Genomic DNA, 18430 nt, shown 5'->3' on the forward strand with positions numbered 1-18430 from the left:
CTAGTTTCATTCTTTTGACATGATTTTTTTTTCCCTGTAAAGCATGTATGGCCATGCTAACTGTAAAAGGCACTGTAGGAAATCATGTCGATTTATTTTATTTTGTCCTGCATTCTGTGATCATACCCACAAAAAGTATATATAAAAATTGAATATCATATAATATAATTGGGTTGGACGGTTCAGTGGTTGGTGTAGCAGTTTCATAAAACCAGTGTTCTGGATTTGAAGTATATATTAATAATTATTTGAAAGATCAGACTTTTGCTATCTTGTGACCCTGAATTAAGTGAGTCTGAGTATATATATAGGGTGGTCCAGATCTAATTATTCAATTTTCATTACGCTATAACTTATTAAGTTTATTACATTGAAAATCACCCGGAAAATCCCAGACCATCGAGAAGTGTGCGAACTGACGACATGAAGAATCGATTTCGCGCCGAACTGGAATCGTCCCCGCATAAATCAAAGTCACCCAGACGATCTGGATCTGCATAATCTGGACCACTCTATACTTTATGTATATTATTTTTGTTTGACCTAAAACTATTCTTTAGTCATAACCAGCACGAAAGGCACTTTTATTATTATTATTATTATTATTATTATTATTATTATTATTATTATTATTATCCATCCATTTTCCAACCCGCTGAATCCGAACACAGGGTCACGGGGGTCTGCTGGAGCCAATCCCAGCCAACACAAGGCACAAGGCAGGAACCAGTCCTGGTCAGGGTGCCATCCCACCGCAGGACACACACAAACATGGGCCAATTTAGAATCGCCAATCCACCTAACCTGCATGTCTTTGGACTGTGGGAGATAACCGGAGCACCCGGATGAAACCCACGCAGACACTGGGAGAACATGCAAATTCCACGCAAGGAGGACCTGGGAAGCGAACCCGGATCTCCTAAATGCGAGGCGCCCATTATTTATTTATTTATTTATTTATTTACCAACCCTGGAAAATAATCCATGATAATGCCCACAATGCTATCATAAATAATACTGAAAATAAGTACATGTGCGTCTTTCATTATTTTAAGTATTATTTACTATCGCATTTTTTCATTGTGGGCATATTATCATAGATTACTTTCCAGAGTTGATAAAAACAATATTAAGAATGAAATAAAAATGAATATTTTATAAAGTGCCTTTCGTATTGATGGAAGTAGACAAATACTGAAAATAAAAAGGAGCGACTATTTGTCCGGCCCTTTAAAATGGCACCGTATCAAATATTGATTGTTGTCTTTATTTTGAATGTTTTGTTTTCTGCCCCGGACGGTGTCCTATGATCATGCCCGGCATAATGAAAGACCCTATAATAAGTGATGAGCTCCTTTTCATTTTCAGGTCTTGCCTGCCCCATCACTGTGAAAGGCGCCATATAAATGAGTAATCCTTTTTATTTCTCATAATTTTGTCTGCCCAAGATAGTGTTCTATAATCACTCCCATTATAAAAGGCACTATATAAAATAATAATTGTTCTTTTTATTTTCACTATTTGTCTGCCCCATCACTATGAATAGTGCTGTATAAAATAACAATCTTTTTATGTCTTTGTAATATTGTAGAATGTCCAGAAAAATGTTCTGTGATTGTGCCCACCTATATTGAATAACACTGGCCGTTCCGCTGCCCCGGTGCGTTGCACTGATCATTATAGGGACGTGCCATGCTGGTCTTCATATAATATAGGCAGCCTATAGCCGGAGCAGGAGGAGTGTGGTCGAGATTTTATGAAAGGAAACAAGCGTGTGAGTGCCAGCTGGTCCAAGAAAATCAGTTCTTCAACGAGAGTACGGGGCACAGATGGAAGCCGGCTGAGTAAATTCCATACAGATAGTAGAAAAACATTTTTTCACCCTGAGAATTGTAAATTTATGGAATCAGTTTCCCTGGCGTGTTGTTGAAAGAAGCACCCCGGGGGCGTTCAGATCCCGACTCGATATTATTTTGGACACAGTAGGTGAACAGCAATTGACAAGCGAGGCTGGCCTGCCTTGTCACAGTTGTGGCTCTCCTTCCGTTAACTTTGCGCTGTTCCTGCAGGATCCACAGTGGGGTCTTTTTGAGGAGCACGATTCAGTTCCGTTGAATTCACTTTACTTGTGTATAGCGCCCGTCACTGATCGCTTTGACAAGTTCACAAGTAGGTACAAATACAGATTTGACAAATGACACAATGAGTACACATACGGAACGACTGGGTATGGCACGGTGGGTGGCGTGGTGGTACCGTTACTCTGTCTTAAAGACAGGAGCCTTTAAGTTTGATTCCCGTCTAGTTTTATGTAGTGCCCGCAGAGTCCCTATGCCTTTATGCCTTTCCTCCCTGACGGGTGACCCCCATACTGGCTTAGTATTGGTGGGTGGACAGTTTGCTCAGCTGTCGACTGCCATTCTGGCCAGTGTCGGTTCCCGTTGCTTCAGGAACGCACTTTACACTCCTGTATCCTCGACTAGATGTAAACTTGAACTTTTATGCCTTGCATTGTTGGTGACAGTGTGTTCTTTAAAAGGCACTATATTTCTTAATGCGTGTGGGTCTTTTCCACTTACGGTAGTGATCAAAATGGAGAGGATGGCAATTGTTGCTTCCTTTTCTAATGATGCGGTTGAATTAGTTTCATAGTACAGATATGAGTGGCGATACGTGAAACAGAATGTTGCGAATAAATGGTCATTGGAAAAAAAAAGCATAGAAATAAAAAAAGCAGGCTTCATGGTACATTTTTATTTGTGCGGTGACATCGTTTTGATATTATTTATGTACACAATACATTTATTTATTTATTTCACAATGCGTTTCCTTTTTTATTATGACAAAAATATCAGTCCATATGCTAGTTCAGCATTTCTCAACTTGTTTGATGACGCCACCCACTTTTTTCAATGTCAGTGTCTTTGCAACTACAAACTTTTTGTTATTAGGATCTTATTTAAGTTTTGCATAAAATATATACAGAAGAAAGAATAGCAACTGTTCAAGTGATATCAAAAATCGAAACTAAATTGTTCATTTCTACAGAATTATCTTTTAATTTGCAAAGAATACTGCTCCGCATTGTTCTGATTAATTTCGAATATTCACACCATTCCGTCTTTACTTCTGTCTGTTTCTGATTTATTAAGGTGTGTGTTTCTTTCATATAATTTTATTGTCGAGCAGCATAATACCATCTTGTGATTTCCTGTACATTTTCCACTGTTGTCTTCTGTATTCTGTCATTTAAAGTGATTACATTACCAATGTCCCTTAAGAAATCAGAACTGTCACTCTCTCTGTCTATCTTGCATTGTTCTTTATTAGTTCACATGTCTGCACGATTATTTGTCGGGGAGTTTACAATTATAACTCTAAAGCATAAGCCTGCCATTAGTATGCGGAGCATGACAACGGTGTTATCGTGTGTGACAAAAAAGGGACTCGAAGAATGCATGCCGTAATCATTAATATAATATAATATAATATAATATACATCCATTTTAACTCGTTTATCATAGAGAAAAGCACACACACGAGGAGAACTTGCAAACTTACCATATACAGCAGGGTTTGTAGCCATTTTATATTATGTTAGATTAGTCTATCTATCTATCTATCTATCTATTTGTCAAGGGTTTCAGATACCTGCTCTCTCTGTGGGTTTAGGGAAACTGTATTTCACTGTTTTATGTTTTGTGAAAGATTGGATGACTTTTTTTAAAATGATACAGCAGCTGATTCATTATAACAGCCTGCTGGTCTGTTATAATAAGATGGTGTTTGTTTGGGGTAAAGAGGTTAAAAAAATAAAAATAAAAAAAAACAAATATAAACCAGGTTAACTTTAGGACAGGCTACACTGGGAATATCGAAAACCTGGAAAAATAAGGTTAAGGGAGCAAGCACCACAGACCTTACAGTATTATTTAAAGTGACTTGTAAAAGCAGAATAGAAGTGGATCTGAATTTTTATAAATCAGCTAGAAACCTTTTATAGTTTAAGGAAAAGTGGTGTGTAAATAATGTATTGTGTAATTATGATAATGATGAACTTCACTTTGTATTCTAAATTTGTAATTAATGAAATATGTATGAGCAGAAATCTATAGAGTATTGTAATACATGAGTGGAATTGTGGGATAGAAGGGATGAATGAAGGGGCAAGGGTTTGGGTGGATATCTATGAAATGAAGAAGGGATGAACTGGGGGCATTTAGAAGTACAAAATGTGATTTTATTATGTTGTATAGTGCCTTTCTATCTATCTATCTATCTATCTATCTATCTATCTGTTATGTAGTGCCTTTCTATCTATCTATCTATCTATCTATCTATCTATCTATCTATCTATCTATCTATCTATCTATCTGTTATATAGTGCCTTTCATATCTATCTATCTATCTATGTATCACATTGTTCTTGGTCATCTTGTGGCAATGCTCACTATGACGGCTGATGTAATATTTAAGCAATCCCTCTATGCAGTTTATGACCCAATATGGTTGTTTCTATCTGTGCTCCTTAATGGTGCTGGACTGCCGTGACATTTTCGGGTGGCAGGGTCACCCTACATCGTGCTCTCTGATGCTGACTAACATGGCCTCCTGTCTTTCCAGTCTTGTTGTCCTCCTGTCTGTCAGTCGGGCTCCTCAGTTCTGTGAGGAAGGCCAGCAAGCAGATGACTGAATTAAAATGAAGCTGGCAGATGAGGGAGTAAAGGCCAGGGGTCATGCAGATTTTGTTTTAGGAGGTCGCCCTCCTCCTCCTCCTCTGAGGCGTCTCATGAATACCTCGTGTTTGGCCGACTGCGTGGCCTTCCTTAAGTGAAGTAATTCCCTCTGCTGCTTTGATGGCCGCCGCCGCTCGCCTGACAGAGGTGCGGGCTTTGTGCTCCAACACTTCTGGCGCTGGCCCAGTTTTGCCTGCAGGCCACACTACTGAAGCAGAGGACGGACACTGGGGATTTGTGGAGGGGTCCCAGCACACTGCAAGAGGGCAGAGGGGTTAGTTGCCGTGTCTCCTCGTTTTGCCTCCCCGAGCAATGAATCATTTTTATGTGGGGATACATTAGAGGGACAAAGAAAGCGAGCAAAGGCTGCCCTAAAGGAACGTGGCAAATGCGGAGACGTGCGAGCTCCACTGCAGGGGATGGTGAGGCCATCCGCGTGCAAAGAGACGAGGAACACTGAGGCCTTGTGAAGTGTCCAAACCCCCCGCCCTTCACACTACAGCATGAGGAATAGCAGACAAGTGCTCAGCTGCATTGTTTGGCCATTTGGTCACCTCTGTGTGTCCGGCAAGGGATCAAAGCAGACTCTGGAGGTAGCATTTAAGCAAAGCAGCCACTGATTCTGGGGGGGGGTCTCGACTTTTAGACACACTTTTATGTGGGAAATTACTGTGAATTTCCAGTTTGTTCTGGTTTATGCTCCTAAACCACCCCAGTAGATGGTCACACTGCTCTGAGCGTTTGTCATGTGTGAATTTGTGATTTTCAAGTCTGTGCCAGCCCTGGCAGAGCTGAGCAGCTTTAGTCTGCATGACAAACAATGTAACCAGAAGCAGGACAGTGACACCAGGCCAGCGATTAAGTCCTGGCACTGCCCACCGAGTCTGGGAGGGTGGTCTCCTCCAGCTGGGGCGCTGAATAAAGTAACGAGTGCCACTCCATGCAGGTGTCTAGCCCATGGCACACTTCGTCATGCCATGTGGCCCAGGGGAGCTCAGCTGATCTGAATGTGGGGGGCACAGTGTTTCCGTCACATTCACTGCTATTTTGAGGAATAGCTACTACTTCCAGCATGACGTCTCCAGGGGTCTGTAGGTACAGTGGATTCACAAAGTATTCGGACCGCCGCACGTTCTACGTGCTTCATTGTTGTTGCAGATTTAGTTTTAAGTGGCTGAGTTTACCGTTTCTGTCTGCCAATCTCCACTCAATAACCCATAAAGTTTTTCAGAAAGGTCTGCAAATGTATTAAAAATCAAACAACAGAGCCTTAACTCAGGGCTTCCTAGAAGCCCCTTGGGCAGCAGTTCCAGCTTTGAGGGGTCTCTATAAGCTTTGCCCACCTGGATTTGGGCCGTTTCTCACACTCTTACTGGCAGATCCTCTCAAGCTCCGTTAAACGGGATGAGAAGTGTCAGTAAAGTGCCACCTTCAGGTGCCTCCACAGATGTTCTAGGTGGGTTTAAGTCACAGTTTTGACAGGGCCACTCATAGACTCGTCCTGAAGCCACTCATTGTCATTGTCATTGTCATGCTGAGCCGTCACCTCAGTTTGAGGTTGTGTGCACTCTGGAGCAGCTTCTCCATACTGGACTGCACTCGGTTCTGACCAGCCTCTGAGAAGCACCCCATATCATGACGCTGCCCCTGCCATGCTTCACCATAGGGTTAGTGTTAGGCAGGCGCCGAGCCATGCCCAGTCTTTGCTAGACATACTGCTTGGTTCTCATCAGACCAGAGAAGTGGGCAGTCATATGCCTTTCACTCCAGAATGGCTTCCGTCTGGCTGATGGCATATGGCTGAGCAGATCCGTCTTCCAACAGGTTCTCCCATCTCAGCAGAGGACTTCTGAAGCTCAGTTAGAGTGACAGTTTACTAGATAAAGGTGCTATGTGAAAGGCACTATACAGTCAATAGACATGAACGGTCCTCTGTAACAGAGAAATAGATGTGAGGGGTGTGATACAATATATAGATAGTGCGGCCTGTAGGGGGCGCCGCATACACAACCTTCACAGCCACAAGTCCCTGTTCAAATAAAAGGTTTATTATGACAAATACCTTCAGATCAGCTGCTTGTACGACACAATTAAAGATTTTCTTCTCTCTTTTCTTGCACTCCTCCCAGGTGAACTTTGCCCTCTTCCACCCGACTCCAAATCACCAGGGTAAGGCAGAGTGGCTCCTTTTCTATAAGACCCAGAAATACTTCTGGTGCCAGGACATTACATGTAGGAGGCACTTCTGGGTGAGGCACAAGACCCACAAAGTAAGGACCGCTACTCCCTGCAGCGCCCCCTGGCGGCTCCCAGTGCAACAGACATCAGGTGCCCGGGTTACCCCATGGGACTACAGTTCCCAGCATGCCCTGTGGGTGTGTTACCAAGTACTGCAGTTCAGGGATTCTTTCTTCCCAATGTGTTTGGGAAAACTTACAGTCCTGGCAAGTTGTCTTCCCCTGCCCTTCCATTATGTCAACTTCGCTCCATCTCTGCCAGGATGCCAGCATATCCACTTTTATATTGGCATCTCCTACCAACCTTCTGGCCTTTCTACCTGGCCGCTCACTACCTTGGGCTTTCAGTCATTTGTGGAATCATGAACCATCCTGGCTGGGATGCCAGCCCATGCCTGCCATCCATCACAACAAATAGGTCTCAAAGACAATGTATAGTTTAGATAGGTAGTGGGGCTTGTGGAGGTGGGCATCCATAATAGGAGGAGTTTTTCAGTCCAGATGATGAGGCCAGTACAAGTCAGGTGTGCCCACGGCAGTTCAGTTACATACTGTGTATTGTGGCCTGGTGGCCCATAATATGGTAGCTGCTAAGAAGTAAGGGTGGCATCACTTTTCAGGTGGTCCAGGGCCAGGTGGTCTAGAGGAGCTGCCCAGAGGTTCTGGAAGTGTGCAGAGGTTCTCCTCCTGTGACCTCCAGTCTTCATCAGTAAACGCCAAGTGTTTTCCTCAGCCAGTTTAGACCTGCTCACGTCTCCCAGGCAGCAAGTTTCCAGCGCTCCTGCCGCCCCTTCCTGCTATTCCTGACCTGAAAGGTGACAATTATGCATGGCAGGGAGCGGAAATGCAGGAGGCAGACTTGAGCTTGACACTTGACGTGCTACTGGAATTTTCGCACAGTTGATGGGAGTCGGAGTGAGCCGGAGAGTGTTGGAGAGAAAGGCCTCACTAGTGAGCGTGACTGAAAAGGGGCGGGTGCCATGCCAAATGTGCTCAAGTCCGTCTGCCACCGGCGGCTCACTCTCGACTGGCACTCGCGGTCGCGCTCGCGTTCGCTCTCTCTGGCCCACTCATCACTTCAATTGCTTTCGTGTCATTTCCAATTTAAAACAACCCAGTTGGAAACCTGTGGACTGCACGGTCAGCTCTGAAGCTCAGGGAAAGAAAAGGGCAAAAAGGTGGGCTTTGCATGGGCGTGAGTCCGATCGTGTCCGTGTGACTGTGTAACCTTTTTAAGTGTGCGCGCGCGCGTGCGCTTGAGGCTGCGCATTGCGTTGTGTGTGTGCGTGAATCTGCGTGACGTATGTCCGTGTGTCTGCGTGACGCATTGTGTTCGTGTGTGTGCGTGAGTCTGCACGAGTCATTGTGCGTGTCCGTAAATCTGGGTGACGCACTCTGTCCATGTGTCTGTGCAACACATTGTGTGTTTGAGTCTGCGCGACGCGTTGTGTGTGTGTGTGCCTGTGTTAATACATTGGGTGTGCGCGCGCGTATGTGTGAGAATCTGCGTGACGGACTGTATACGTGCGTGATTCTACCTCAGGGAATCATAATGAAGTCAAAGGTGCCAAGGCGTATTATGGGGACATGGGTGTTTAGGGTCTGAATTTCAAATTCATTTCATTGGATGGATGATACGAGAATTTCGTTTGGACTTGGTCAGTATGGATTCATTTATCAATGGTATAAATCTCCTAATAAAAACTTTTCATCTTGTATCACAGCTTATATTACCACTCTAAACAGATTGGCTGCTTTTACTATACTGCTTTATACACACTGAGTTCACATTAAAGCATCTGTGTGTGTGTGTGTGTGTTTATGTTCGGTATGTAAACCCATGGCCACCTGCTCAGAATCTGCCATTGACTCACCATTGGCTGTCGCTGTCAACCTGGTAAAGTCACATAAACCAGACAATGCTCCATCTGTATATATATATATATATATATATATATATATATATATATATATATATATATATATAATATATATATATATATATATATATATATATAAATGGAGTGGAACATATGTCCACAGGAAACACTTTGACATTAGGCTCACTATAAACAGGTGCTATGTAGAATGTAATGATTACTCATGATTTGGCTGACACCTTCATCCAAGGCGACTTCACAACATTTCAAGTACTGTATACAGTAAGCGGTTAGATTTCTTTTGTTTTGCCCATTGCAGGGCAGACAGGTGAAGTGACTTGCTCAGGGTTACACAGAGTCAGAAGCCGGATTTGAACCTGCAACCTTGACGTCTACAGCCCTACCTACGACATTACACAACACAGCCTGCCTACATATTGTTTGTTTAAATGCCCCAAACTTCCATTTATTTTCAAGCCTGTTTTAGGTCATTTCAGGATTCTAGTAGCCCATTCTGGCAACATACTGTAGAGTACAAAGCAGGGTGAACCCTCAACTGGATGGCAAGCTATGCCAGTCACCATCTCACATATGCACTACTAAGGCAAATTAGGCATTCTTGTAGGGCACAGATCATAAGGGGTAGAAAATCCCAACTGCACGGGTTAACTACTGAACAGTTGGTTGGCACACAAATAAACTTGGCCTAGGGCACAAAACAGCTTAGCACCGGCATGGCACATATGACATCAGCATAGAGTGACCAGTTCATCTAACAACATATTCAGATGTTCATGTAGCACCTAAATGAGATATGGCAGCTCCAGTCACCAGAGAGACCCAAAGAGATCTGGGACACTTTACACCGATGGTGTGCAGACTAAGGCTGGTAACCTCAGTGCCACCATTTGGTCATATTTAAGAATTCACAAAAGATGTGGGAGCCTTCCTTTTTATCTAATGATTTAGTACATTGATGGTTAGGAAATGCACTTTATAATAGATAAATAACACACTGTATAATAGATAGGTAGATAGATAAAAATGAAAGGCACTGAATAATAGAAAGATAGACAGATAGATGGATAGAAGACACTATATGATAGATAGATAGAAATGAAAGGCAATATATAATAGACAGATAACACATTATACAGTATAATAGATATATAGATAGATATGAAAGACACTATATAATAGATAGCTATGAGAGGCACTATATGGCAGATAGATAATGAAAAAGGCCATAACTGGCCACTAGAAGACCCCTATAGTAATTAATGAGTCGGAGAGCGCTCTGCTTGATGTGCTCTTTATTAGAATGGCTGATTGTTTTTTTTTTTTTTTTGGTTATAAATAGACTGAATTGTCTTCTTCAAACAGAAGGGGATAAAGAACAGAGCGCCTAGGAGGTTCATGAATTAGTTCTGATTCGTCTGGCTGACATTCCCCCCAGAGATAATGAGCGGGTTTGCACTTCTTCCTACATTCTCCAGAGGTATTTAGAATGTCTTTTGTATTGACACAAAAAGCAAAAACAAAAAAAAAAAAATAATAAAATAGCAGTTAATTTCCATTGCCACCATGCCACAGGACATTTCAGGGTGAGCACTCAGAGATTGTTGAGAACTTCACAGGTGACACGAAGACCACTTTTAATACTCACTGTGCCCAGTTGTACCCAGTCCAGATGCACCATAAGCAGCAGCATTAGGGGCTTTATCACTCTCAGTGGTCCTTCCCTGACGAGACAGCTGGTTGGTTGTCCTGTAGTTGCAGGTGCCCACCCCAGCACTGAATGCTGAGTTAGTGGACACCTTTATGTGCCCATTTGATGGTCCTGCTCATCTTTTTGTGGATCTCACTTGAACTTTGGTGGATGTCACTCATGAGGTGCTCAGAGATACCTTGCTTTGTAATTCCACCATTCTGGACTAATTAGTCTGACACAGTGGATTTGAACCCGGGCACATCCCTGCAGCCTTTTTGTGCTCCCCATGCCCCACTGATGCCCTCTATCCACTGGGCACACACATGCCCACATTTGCACACACCTGATGCCTGTTGTACTGTGAGCACCGTTTCCCTGCTTTATGTTAATGGCGCTGTCAGTGCTGTTTATTTAATTAGCCGTCATCGCTGTGCCAGCGGAGCACATTTGAATTTACAAATGGCTCTGATGGGGGAAAGAAAGCCAAAGGTGTGCCTGCAGAAAACAGCCTGGCATTGCACAGCCCCCCTCCACTCTGTGCCTCTTGGGTGGCACACTCGGCTCTCAGAACGGGCTTACGTTGGTCAGTGCTGTGAATGCCACCACATAAGTCTATCTTGAGAGTTGTTAGCCGGAGTGATGTGTGCTTGTCCAGTTTGACTGTTGACCCTTGGGGACATCGAGATCGATAGGTCAGGTCAGCTGAGAGGCTTGTTGTTAATTGAACTGGTGGCCAGTCCTCTGTGGCACTGGGCATCCTGCGATGCTTCTCATCTGTTTTGAGCTTTACGGCACCTTCTATTCACGTGTGCAGCCTGGCTGCTCCCTGTCTGCCACTTTGTGTTGTAAAGAGCTTGCAGTGTCACAGCTGAGAGTTCACTCCAAGTTGTCAGCCACCATAAAATGCCTTCCATTAACCCTCTTCTATAACATTATTACTGAAAGTGCCCACTGCAAGGCACTATATTAAATCAAAAAAGATTCTCTGAGCTTGCAACTTTCACCTGGTCACAGTTCGGAGGCCACTCTGAGTTATCTGTCACCATAATATGCGTACCAGTGGGGTCTCTTCTGGAGAGGCCCACTCTGAAGTTGCCATATAAAACCAAGATTGAATTAGCAGTCTTCAGCTGGTCAGTGGTCACAGCTAAGAGACTACCCTGAATTATCCGTTGCCATAACATGCCTATGAGTGACTCTCTGCTGTGAAGGTGCCCACTGAAGAAAGGCGCTATAACCAACCTGAGCTTGCAGCTTTCACCTGGTCAGAGGGTTTAGTTGAGAAATCACCTTTGGTTTTTTGTCACCATGATATGGCCACCATTTGGTCCCCTTCTGTGAATTGCTTTCTGAAGGTGCTCACTGGAAGGTGCTATATTAAATCAAGAATTTTTAATTGAGCTCACAACTTTCACCTGGTCAAAACTCGCATCTAAGAGACCACCTGGTGCCTATCAGTGGGGTCTCTTCTGTATTTTCTGAAGGTGCCCACTCCTGAAGGTGCCATATAAAACCAAGACTGATTGAATTAGCAGCCACCAGAGGCCACAGCTAAGAGACCACCCTGAATTTCCTATTACCAAGATATGTTCACTAGTTGGTCCTCTTCTGTGAAGCACTTTCAGAAGGTGCCCAGTCCTGAAGGCGCTATATACAACCTAAATCGATTTGAATTTCAACTTTCAGGGCATCTTTCAGGGTATCTTTCAATTCTTTCACTACAAATTGGAAAATCCCATCAAGTCCGGAGGGTTTATTAGATTTCAGCGTATTGAGGGCTTAATGACCTTCTGACTCTTTGATTTTGAAATCTATGAACTCAGAGTTTGGTTTTATTTCTTTATGAGGTGTCCCAGTTGTTTCTTCCTTAACAAATGCTTGGGTTAAATATGTGTTCAGTTCGTTTGCTATCACCTTCTTATTTTCAATAATTTCTCCTTTTGTGTCTCTGAAGTTTCTTAAATTCTCTTTTATAGTCTTTTTATTTAAGTTGTATTCAAAATATTGCAAACACCATAACCTATTATCTATTGTGGAGGAGCGAAAGGTTTAAATTCGCCCAAAATTTTGATCTATGATTTCGGACTGATCTTGACATTTCAGAGTCGCCTGATACTGAAAATAATTTCTCAGTGATGGGTGTGTGTCCTTGTGTCACAGTTTCTTGAGGACGGTCAAGAGCTAAAACAGCTGGATGGAAAAATACCAAACTCGAAACTGAAGCCTGTTATGAGATGACGATGTGCTGATTAGTTTTTGAGCCAAATCATGCAAGAGAAAGAGGCACTCAAATGCTGAAAATTCTGTAATTAATTATGAATTCTTGTCATCAATTGCTATCATAATGAGTAATTTTATGATGAGAAAGATCAGCATCAGAGCTGTAAATAATAACTGAAATGTCACAGAATAGTTTGGGTCTCTTGGTTCCCAGAGCGCAAAGCCTACTGACACACATGTCCAAATAATTTTTTTTGATCTTTTTCTGTAGTGTTTGCTGTTTCTCTATGTCAGACTGAAGACTGACTTGACTGTTTTTTTTAATTTTCTGGTACATTGATCTTCTCGCTTTTACTTTATTAATAAAAGCCCTCTCTATTCATTTTGGCTGATTTGTTACTCTTTTTACTCACTTACTGCAATAGCCATGTCTGTCTGTCTGTCCACATTAAAAAGCTTGACTCCCAGCAGACTTTTTTTTTTTTTTTTTAATTTGGGGTACTTATTCTTGCAGGACGTTTGTTTGGACAGCTCAGTGTTGGTTGCCTTATTCATTGCCTTGATCAGGAGGTCTATTTGAGGTGCCACCACCTGTCATTAAAAGCTGCGGAGTGGTAACTTGTGCTTAACCAACTCAGTTTCTGTAGCGCTAAGCAGGAACTTTCCTGATTTTAAAAGATACAAGTGAGCCATCTTAAAGGATGGAGCTCGCCGTGTTGTGTTGAAGGCGCTGCCGCGGGTCTCGGCAGGTGTGCGCTGTGAGGCGCGGCGGCTCTGAGCGCATGTGAAGCCCGTACAGTATAACGGCCCGTACGAGCTCCTGACAATAACACGCACCTGAATCCACACAGCCTATCCGTCGCGAGCGGTTTAAGGTGCGGCGCGCCTGGAAGAGAAAGCCGCCATCTGAATGTGTAATTGAGGTCGACTCAGAGACGGGAATCCCGCATTGTAAGTAGATAAAGTTTACTTATTGGAGCGTCGACAACCGGCAGGCTTGAGTTCAGCATAGGCGTTTGCCATCCGGTGGGCTTTACGTGCGTGCGACCGGCTGGGAGTTCGACTTTAAATTGAAAGTTGCCAGGGGCGTGTCGCGATGCGATGGCGTGGACGTGCCAGGGGGTAGACAGGGGTGGCAGATTGGCTGGATAATCTTACTGGTTATATGTTTAAGGAGTTGCCGGCCAACAGGGGTGGTCACATTGGACCTAAAGGCGAGGTAGGGTTAAACAATGCTGAGCTAAAGAGAGAGCGCTTGGTTTTCTAGACGGCCTTGTAAACATTTTTAGTACACGTACTGTATATCTCTGAGTGATAGTTTTGGCGGATATATATGATGATCCACTGTGGCATATATATATATATATATATATATATATATATATATATATATATATATATATATATATATATATATATATATATATATATTATGGGGTGCCAAACAGGCAAATACATTGATTTTCTGAATATATAAAGTCAAAACTTGAATATATAAAGTCATGACTCGCTCATCACGAAATCGCCTGAACCATCAGGACTTGGGTCTTGAAACTTGGAATGTAGGTTACCCTTGGCCCACAGGTGTACGCTAAGAAACGGTTTTAAAAATGTCGTGGTTCAAACGCGTTCTGTCTGTATGTCTGTTTGCTTTTCATAAGAGAATTACTTAACCGATTTAGATCTGGTTATTTGCTATTATTTTCTTGAACATTCTGGTTAATTTTGCGACTTCTGTTATCGAGCTAAGTACCATAGTTTGCTTGTATTAATGCAAATCCAACAAAGTGGCTTTGGGCCGAGAGCAGGAGGGCGGGTCCTCCCTCACGTTAAGCGTGTATGTTGGAATGGTCACAAAAAAACTGAAATTATTAAACGTTTACGAAATGGCAAAAGTAATTCAAATATTGCTTCAATTTACGGAGTAGGAAGAACAACAAAATCTGAAAAACGTGTTGAATATGGAAACCACTGCCAGGCATGCTATTCTGTTTTAATGTTAATGTTCTCCTGCATTGTAATTGTCTTTTTAAGTTCTGTTTCGTTAATATATTGCGTCGTGCAGGCAGCTTGTGATGTGCTGTTTGGGAGCAGAAAGGGCGGAATGAAAGCTGCAAGTAATGGCTCTGGCTGAGGGGCTTCTGTTCTGTAAGGGGCGGACACGACTGACAGGAGAAGTTAGGAGGAAAAGGAAGGTGTGGCATAAAGAGTAGGCCCAGAAAAACAGAATGTAAGTGGCAGGAGGTAAACTGATTGGTAGGGTAAACTTTCTTTATTGTGTTGGAGGTGTGCTCTGTAACCCAGATAACGGAGTATAAGACGGGGCACCGTCTGTTAAAGAACGGAGTCTCCAAGTAAAACGTAGAAAACTCCAACACTGCTGAGTGGTGTTTCCTTATTGTGCTAATCGTTGCGATATTATATGCTTTAACTAATCTTGTTCATCCATCCATCCATCCATCATCCAACCCGGTATATCCTAACACAAGGTCACGTAGGTCTGCTGGAACCAATCCCAGCCACCACCGGGCGCAAGGCAGGAACAAATCCCGGGTCACCGCGGAATCTTGTTCATACTCTATAATATTGTGTTTTGTAAATAAGTAGGACTGTTTGCTAATTTACAGTCTGTCATTTTAAAGTAGCTGTTCTGTTCGCCCTCTTTTCTTTTTTTTCTCTTTTCTCCTGACTTCCGTCCTCCGCCTCCGTTACTGTAGTTTTCTTTTGGGGTTGGTGCAATTATTTTCCTTTTTGTATATACACACACTAAACGTGTCTAGTACATATTTTTTTTTCCTTAGCCAGGGATAAAGAAGGAAGACTGTCTGTGTGTGTGTGTGTGTGTGTGTGGGTGTGTAGTTTTCGTACAAAGAACTGTTGGATTGCACTTTACTTAACTGTAAATACGCCTTTTTCCCTTTTCTTCTTTTTGTCTCTTATTTTAGTAGAGCGCTAGTGCCGGAGTTTTGTGCACCGAAGCCCACCTGACACTGTCTTGTTGTTGTTGTTGTTGTTGTTGTACAGCACTCTTGTAAATAAAATCGCACCTTTCACCCTTCACTTTGCCGGTCTGCGTCTCTTCTCTCCGCTCCTCTCCTCTACTCCCGTTCGGCTCGCGATCTGTCAGATGTCCGGAGTGTAACTTGGGGGTCTCTTTCCCACTACACGGCATGTCACATGCTGACTTGTCTCCCTTCCTTTCCCACCCATTCTGTGTTTTCTAGATACTTCCTCATCCTCATAAAGTCTGCTCCACTCTAACGTCAAGTCTTGTGTGTTTTCAAAGATGACCTCCGTACTGTTACTTTAACTGCCAATACCTTCGCTTCTCTTACTCCGTCTTTAATCGTTTGAAAAGATGAGATCCGGACAGGCGACGTCTCGTGTTGGGCTTCAAACAAACCGGGAGAGAAAATCAGTCGTCTGCTCCGTTTCAGTTCCCCCGATTGAATTTCCGAAAGGGGCTTCTCGGTCAATGTCAGCACAGCTCGGATCAGCCGGATTCCCGTTTTATTGAACTCGCACCCCCGCGGCCGCAGAGCAGAAACGGCTTCGTCAGGATTGGTAACACAATAACGCAGAAATTAAACATTCAGCCGACGACACAAAGACTAGTAATTTACTCAGTCATAGCCTTTTGCTATTATTATTCAATTACCAACACAGAAATTTGCAAAGAACACACGTTCATAATTCATGATGATGATAACAACAAAAATATAGAGTGTGCTAAAAGCCTGAAACCGAGGAGACGACGAGGCCGATGGCACGGCTAATATCTTTGTCCTTGTTATCAACATTATTATACTAATAGGTAATTAAATCATTTTTGTAGATGTGCATTCAGTCTTATGTTGGGGCTGACATCTACTGGTGCGTCAGGCACTTCAGAGGAAGAGGGACTGGACTGGGTCACCAATTCCAGGGGCTTAAAGAGCTTAAAAAATTATTATTAATAATAATAATAATGTACTTGTTTAACAGAGATAAAGATAAGAGAAACAGAAGGAGCTTCATGTGAAGGAGAGAGACCTCATGAACATGAGACCCCCATAGCACCACAACTCTCTGCTGCCCCCTGGAGTTACAACAATGCAAACTTGCTACTGCATGGCCAGGGATCAGTTTGTTCTTAATAGTTTAGCCAGCTGGAGAAAGTAAAGTTGTTCCCTGTGAAAGGTGGGTGTGCTACTCGGAGTTAATGGCCTGCAGCTCACCTGCCGAGGGGGATACGCGGGACGCTGACTTCTGAACTGCCTTAGCGGGTGAATCACAGAGCTCTCGGTGCCTGCTTTGAGGGGCCTTTCAGATGTAAAACAAAAAATCACCGTCTGTGATGGTCACATCTGACTGTCTGCCTGTTGTCTTTCAACTAGTGCAATAGACACGTCTCTCTGTCCGTCACCTTATGTAATAGCTGTGTCTGTCTGTCTGTCACCTACCACAAGAGCCATATCTGTCTGCCTGTCTCTCCATCGCCTTATGCGATAGCCATGTCTGTCTGTCACCTACCGTAAGAGCCATATCTGTCTGTCTGTCTGTCTCTCAGTCCATCACCTTATGTCATAGCCACATCTGTCTGTCTGTCTGTGTGTCTGTCACCTACTGCCAAAAGTCTAAGCTTGAGACTTCAGCACACATTCAAGTTTTCTTTGACAATGTTTAGGAAATGTGACGTCCAGTGAGCCACAGAGCCTCGACATCCAACAACGGGCAGCAACACAGGAGTCTTTACAGCACTGGAGTTGGACTCTGCCGTCTGTGAAATATTGTAAAGTGGCATTAAAAACACATTTTATGTACACTACTAATGCAAGTAACTTCATTCTACTATTGTCATTTATTTTTCAATATGCATCAAATGCTCCAACCAGCTAACCAGTCTGTGGTCGCACCAGAACGTCACAACACCCAGAACGTCACAACACCCAGAACGTCACAACACCCAGAACGTCACAACACCCAGAACGTCACAACACCCAGAATGTCAAATACCTGTGGACATTTTCTTACTTGACCAGTTTGTTCTCTCTCTGCCCAGTCGTACCCTACAGAGTGCCCCTTGGGTATGGTGGTGTATACAGGCGGGTCTATCGGTGCTTCACTTCAGGTGGGACCTCAATGCCAGATGACAATATGGGGTTATTGCAAAGGCCCAAAGGTGTTACTGAGCACTGATAATGCCCTTGACTTTTCACTCTGAGGCAGGGCCGGTGTGTGGGGCCAGGTATGGCACCTTAGGTGGCATTTTCATGCAATGATATATAAAAAAAAATTTAACGTTGCAAAATAAGAAAAGAAAAACAAAAGAGAATCAACCTTGGGAATTACGTAGTGTACATATTTAATTCCTTACTCGTATAGTGCCTTTAAAAATTTGGATGTGAGCGTCAGTAGGCTTTGTGCCATAGGAACGAAGTGACCCAAACTATTCTGTGACATTTCAGTAATTAGTTACCGCTCTGATGCCGATCTTTCTGATCATAAAATCGGTCATTAAGATAGCAATTGTCAAGAAGAAGTCATAATTAATTGCAGGATTACGGTATTTGAGTGCCTCTTTCTCTTGCACAATTTGGCTCATAAACTAATCAGCACATCGTCATCTCATACCAGGCTGAAGTTTCGAGTTTGGTATTTTTCCAT

General features: G+C 43.2%; 1 protein-coding gene across 5 annotated transcripts in view; it reads left to right on the forward strand.

Annotated features, from left to right (window-relative positions):
- plxna2 (plexin A2) overlaps positions 1-18430 on the forward strand; it is a 333056-nt gene that overhangs the window by 40722 nt on the left and 273904 nt on the right. Inside the window, exon 1 of one of the 5 annotated variants that reach the window (XM_039749203.1) lies at positions 10234-10351. The exons of the other annotated variants lie outside the window; for them this stretch is intronic. The gene's annotated coding sequence lies outside the window, so the exon portion shown is untranslated. Of the gene's footprint in view, positions 1-10233; positions 10352-18430 lie in introns of those variants that run through there. 5 annotated transcript variants of the gene reach the window in all.

Source organism: Polypterus senegalus, chromosome 3 (assembly GCF_016835505.1).
Source record: "Polypterus senegalus isolate Bchr_013 chromosome 3, ASM1683550v1, whole genome shotgun sequence".
Classification (NCBI taxonomy): Eukaryota; Metazoa; Chordata; class Cladistia; order Polypteriformes; family Polypteridae; genus Polypterus; species Polypterus senegalus.